Below are 6,145 nucleotides of genomic sequence, written 5' to 3'. Positions count from 1 at the left end.
GAAGTGGCTGCTCATAGATGCACGTGGAACAGCGGTCTTTTTAGCCACTGTTCATGCATTGAACTGGCAAATTAGTGTCCACAAACTTTTGCCCCATTTTACTGTTGTTTGTTTTTTATTTATTACAATTATTTCGATCCTGGCTTTCCTCGTGGTTCAAGGCGGCCGTCCACAATAATAGTTTACACATTCGGGTAAAACCGAAAAGAAAATAGCAAACTCCGAATCTCCCTCCTCCCTCCAGTTTCCTGCCATTTAATCCTCATCAAAAGCCCTAATGCACAGACAACATAGTGCCTCCTGAAGATCTCCAAGGAGGGGTTCCATCACCTTCAGGGCGCCAGATATAAAAGGCTTGGGCTCTAGTCAATAACAGACAGGTCACCCGGCTTAAGTGATGAGTTAGTCAAGAGATGACTGCCTGATTACCAGAATTGGCACACTCAGTCATAGGAAAGAAGACGGTCCTTCAAATCTTAAATTATGAAGGGCTTTAAAGGTCATAACCAGCACCTTGAATTGAACTTAAAAACAGACTGGCAGCCAATGTCACGTTTCATATGGGCAATGTATGTTCCTAGAAGCTAGCCCCTGATAAAAGGCTGCCCATGTTCTGGGTTGCCCTCCCCCTCCCTTGCATGCCACCCCTCCCTCCCCCTCCCTTGCATGCCTCCCTCCTCACCCTCTCCCTTCATTAGGGTGGGTGGGCCATGTCCAGATGCCGGGCCTTTCCCCCTCCCTTGCATGCCACCACTCCCTCCCCCTCCCTTGCATGCCTCCCTCCTCACCCTCTCCCTTCATTAGGGTGGGTGGGCCATGTCCAGATGCCGGGCCTTTCCCCCTCCCTTGCATGCCACCACTCCATGCCTCCCTCCTCACCCTCTCCCTTCGCTAGGGTGGGTGGGCCATGTCCAGATGCCGGGCCTCTCACCTTCCCTTTCATGCCACCCTCTGCCTTCAAGGGCAGCCCTATGTAGAGCATGTTGCAGTCATCCAACTGAGGTTACAGCATGGCCACACTGACTGAGTGTAGGTAACCCAAGTGTTGGCAAATCAGAGGCAACTGATACAAGGCGCTCCTGGACACTTAGCCAAGGACTCAGGAAGCCTTCAAACTCTAGCCAAATCTGGGTCTTGTCAGAGAACCATAATTTCCGTCTGTTGCTTACTGATACATGTACAATTAGCTTAGGGAAATTGTATGCCATCCCTCCACAGACCCGGCCTGAGGCCGCTTACCAGTCAAAACCAAAATAAAAAGAATAAAACATAAAAATTAGCACCCTCCTAAAAACCCATCAAGAGCATCAAAGCAGCATGAAACATCTAGCAGCCTAAAATGAAACTTCCTATACATTCAGCTTGGAGCGAAAGTTCCACAGAACACAAAAGCATGAACAAGTCTCTCTTTAATGCTAGTTGGCTAAAAAAAAACCCAACAGCCCCACCACCATAATTGTTCTGCTGCTTGTTTTGGTGCTGACCAGCTGCAATGCCACTCTTCATTACAAACGTGACTAATGAATTTCGGCTGAGATATTAATCTAACCCAGGCTCAAGGCTGGACAGATCCATGAAGGAGAGGTGCATCAATAGTGACTAGCCATGCTGACTAAAAGAGAACCTCCAGAGACATTAAACCTCTGAATAGTGGGGTTAGGAGGCAACATCAGAGCAAGCGCTCGTGCCTCTGTGTCTGGTTTGTTGGCCCTCCAGGGCAAGCAACTGGCCACTGGATACTGGACTAGAATCAGGGGTCTGCAACCTGCAGCTCTCCAGATGTTCTTGGCTACATATCCCATCAGCCCCTGCCAGCATGGCCAATTGGACCACTGACAGGGTTGCTCTTAAGCTCACAGGCTTCAGCCTCTTCCCTGTGTCCAAACAGCTCAGAAATTGTGGGTTGTAATTACATCTCCGCCACTGATAGTGGAAAATTTAGCCTGGATCCTACCAGTTGAGTTGTACTGAAATGTCTCTCAATCAAGCCTGTTTTAGCAGAAGAAAGCCTGTATCGTGCAGCTCTCTAGAGCAGTGGCTTTCAATTTGTTAGGTGGGGTGCAGGGTTTTCATAACAATGACTAGGACTTTGTTCTTCAATCTCCATTTCCACCTCTCAAGCATGATGTGCCAACTCTGTGAACTTTTTGACATGCAAGTAGTAACCTTTGCCATGCAGCGTTTCTCTTCATCCCCTGTTCTCCCTGCCTTTCAGCAAGTGTCTTCAATAGGCCATTTCCTTCGGACTCTGCTTGTCAGGGATTATCCGTTGAGAGAGCCAAACTCTTTTTCTTCTACAACTTTTGCTATGTCCTTAAAAACTTCATTTAATGATAAATGTAATGACAGTAAACATACAAATGTTCTTCATGGGAAAAGTGGGCATTTTGTTTCTGTTACGTTGGGTCGGTCGTGGCAAGTATTTGGATGGGAGATCTCCAAGGAAGTCCATGGTCATGATGCAAGGGCAGGCAATGGCAAACCACCTCTGTTAGTCTCTTGCCTTGAAAACCCCACTAGGGGTCGCCATAAATCATGTAGCTTGATGCACCCTCCACCATGGTTCTTTGATGGTGGTTAGTGGGACATAAGGCATGAAAGGCCGGGAGGGAACCACTGCTCGAGAGCGTGTCTTTTGCAAGTGAAATGTGGCTAAAATGAATTTTGAGCACATGAAATATGTGTGGGACTTAACGGGGCAGTTGTTTTTACCATTCTGCTTTGGGTGTGTCTGTGATACTCAGCAAGACGGAGGAACATTAGAGGAAAGCAATATTTAATCATTTTCAGTGGCAGCTTGGCAGGTCAGTGCTGACGGTTGTGTCCTTCTAGATGTCCATGTCCAATCTCTCCTGATTCATAAGTTCCCTGCATAAAGAAGTCAAATGGAGAAAGCTGCTTACTGCTACAAACACCACATCTTTTAAAAAATGTATCAAATTAGGCTGCTGGAAGAAAATGAAAGCAGCTGAAAGCTCACAGGGTGGGCGCCTTGCTGGAAAATGCTTTGGAAAGCTTGCTCAGCACAGTTGGAAGGCTGGCCCACTTTACGGAGCGTCGGCCAGGAGCAAGCAGAATAGTTAACCATTTACAGATCTCCTCGGGTTCATTTTCATCCTGCGCAGTGGTGACCTAGCAGTTGTACTCGGTTCATCCTACTGAAAATGAGTTGTGCGGCTGCCTTAATAAATATCTTCATTTCAAAACAGTTTAGGGCTTTCTTCATGCTTGGGACATTGAGCCCCGGTCATAGTGATGTGAGGACTCAGCTGTGCCATTTACAAAGTCTGGAAACTTAAAACTGACTGCATTTTAAAAGGGCTCTTCCCGCATAACAAAAATCATGGTTTAGCAGGAATGTGGAGGAAGGAGATTTTTTTCTTACTGATCTTAAAATAAAGATTACAATCACAATCAGTAGCTTACCATTAATAACATCAATACTCAAAATATAAATCATATACACAAATTCAGGTTCATTTGTTACACACATGGACATTCCATTAAACCAGTAGTTCTCAACCTGGGGGTCGGGACCTTTTTGGGGGCGGAGTCATCTAAGACTGCATCAGTGTTCTCCATCTGTAAAATGGATAAATGTTAGGGTTGGGGGTCACTACAACATGAGGAACTGTATTAAAGGGTTGCGGCATTAGGAAGGTTGAGAACCACTGCACTAAACCATCAAGACGTACCTTTCACAATTTGTTTCACTTACCCCAAGTTTAATAACTGAAAAGATTACTTTCCCAAGTACAGAAGTACCCTCAGACGTCTCCTCTCCAAACTAAAGAGTCCCAAACGCTACAGCCTCTCCTCATAAGGAAGATGCTCCAATCCTTCAATCATCCTCGTTGCCCTTCTCTGCACTTTTTCTATCTCTTCGATATCCTTTTATCCCAGAAGAACAAAGAAAGCAAAATGAGAGGAAATGGGGATCCTTTCCTGCAAGTCCTTGTGGGTCCTCTGCTCATAGGGAGTATATTTATGTATCTACTGCGTGAACGTTGATAGTTATTGCAATTATCCCTTCCACATCGCTGGGGGGTTAGGAGCAAGGAACCCCCACCCCCAGTGATCTAGAAATCTGCGTAACACTTTTTAGCCCTCCATACCAGAAAAAAAGTCTGAACTAAAAAAAAACTATTAAAAAGTAATTGTGCATATTATTAAAATATAAAATATGTTATTATACATATATTTTATGCATTTCTGAGTTTCTAAACTTCTGCGTCGTCTGATGGTCTTTGCATGTCATCTGTGGCTTCCGCAAAACTCCCCCAAAATTACCATTTAATTCCTTATGCCGACTAGCAATCTATCTAAACCATGATGGGGAAAGTTCTGATGTATAAAGAATTTCTCCTTATCTACACACTGTATATTGAATTCATCATCATCATCAAATCCATCATGCTAAGTAGCATATTAGGCAACAAGCGCTCTCTAGCTTTTCCGGTCTTGGGTGAGTGTTTCAGCCTCTTCCCCTGCCATATTCAATACCTTCAGGTCAAATGTTCTCCTCCAGGTGGGGGGGGGGGGTCGTCCTCACTGTCGTTTGGCATCAGGAGGCATCCTTCTCACTGCTGTCCTTGGGATCCGACCGTTCTCCATGCGAAGGACATGGCCAGCCAGTCAAAGTCTTCTGGGATAATATATTAAATTACAAAAAATAAATCTGATGTCAGTAGACCATGTTCCTATATATCAGTGATGGCGAACCTTTTTGAGACCGAGTGCCCAAATTGCAACCCAAACCCCACTTAATTATTGCAAAGTGCCAATCTGAATGCTGAGGTTTAGTTTAGAGAAAAAACTGGTTGGCTCCCTCTTCCTCTGCCCCACCCACTCGAGCAGGGGCCAGCCTGCTCTAACCTCCAGCAAGTCCCGCGCACACCACTCTGTCTCCAGCATCTCTGCCTCCTCTGCGCCCCCCCCAAGGCACCAGCCACCCGGAGCACTGGCACCAGGCCCACCAACAGAGTCCTCCCTGCTCACCGTGGTGCGCACACATCGTGCTCAGCGGCCCAGGCCAGCCTAGATGTGTGTGTGGGGTGTGTGTGTGTGATTTTCTGCTCCTCACATGACAAACTCTGTGCGTGTGCCCACAGAGAAGGTTCTGAGTGTCACCTCTGGCACCCGTGCCATAGGTTCGCCATCACTGCTATATATGCTGATATCTGTAATTGGGGGGGAGGGAGTAGAAAGGAGGCCCAAGACTATATTTTGTCCTGGGTAACCTGCCTGGTTTGCAGGATCTCAGCAGAACCAACTCAGAACCTGGCTCATATCTTTGCTTTTCCCCATTCTGACCAGGAGCCTCCCCACATGCTTGGGGGGAAAAGGGGGTTATGCTGATTTTAATGGGGCTTAATGCCCATCTCGTGTCAAATTTTCCAGCAGCTTTAACTCCGCTTTGAAGAAGGGATGCAAAGAGAGATGTGACGGCCCTTCAGCAGCAGTGTCTGTGAGGATTGTGGCGAGAGAAGTTTGCAAACAGGCTGGGCTTTGGTTTTGAAAATGGAGCATTTGTTCATAAAAGGACACCATAAAGCTTTGACGGGAGCCTGGTCAGGAAAAAGTGGGGGGGGGGTTTTTTGCCCATTTGGCGCTTACCTGTTAATCCTCCGGATGTGTGCCCTTCACATCAACAGAATTTTAAAAAGAAAAAAAAAACCCTTTTCCAAGCCTGAAAAGATAATGCGTTTGCGAGACCTGCCTAAATGCCCTAACAAAGTCTATTTAAAGGGTCCCAACCTCTCTGCCGTTATGCCTTTCAGGCGGACGCTTTCTTCCCTTCGCCACAAAGAAGCCTAATAAAGGAAAGTATTAGCAGCCCAAATCTCCAAGCAGGATTTAGCACATAAAAAAGGCTTTGTTCCTGCTTTAAAAAAAAAGATTCCACAGAAATGTTTTTTCCCTTCTGCAGCCTCTTTTGCAATAAGCAGCAAAGCTGTTCAAAGTATCCTCCTTCCCCCAACCCCCCCAGCCTCACAAAACTTTGCTGTTTGTCTGCATACTTGGCTCCTTAACAGCGTTTATCTGCAATCCCATACCTTCCACACCACTTCATTCTGCTCCGACGTTGCATTGAAAAATATTTCGAAAGGGAAACAATCCTTTTGTGCCTCGGACTGGAATGCTT

General features: G+C 46.2%; 1 long non-coding RNA gene across 1 annotated transcript; it reads right to left on the bottom strand.

Annotated features, from left to right (window-relative positions):
• Positions 1-1,700: 1,700 nt before the first annotated feature.
• On the bottom strand, positions 1,701-6,145 carry LOC125435683. Its single transcript, XR_007244901.1, has 3 exons — positions 6,057-6,145; positions 4,504-4,645; positions 1,701-2,868 (listed from the first exon to the last, which is right to left on the bottom strand). It is a non-coding gene; the product is annotated as an uncharacterized LOC125435683 (long non-coding RNA).

Source organism: Sphaerodactylus townsendi, linkage group LG06 (assembly GCF_021028975.2).
Source record: "Sphaerodactylus townsendi isolate TG3544 linkage group LG06, MPM_Stown_v2.3, whole genome shotgun sequence".
Classification (NCBI taxonomy): domain Eukaryota; kingdom Metazoa; phylum Chordata; class Lepidosauria; order Squamata; family Sphaerodactylidae; genus Sphaerodactylus; species Sphaerodactylus townsendi.
This window is presented reverse-complemented; position numbering and strand designations above follow the sequence as displayed.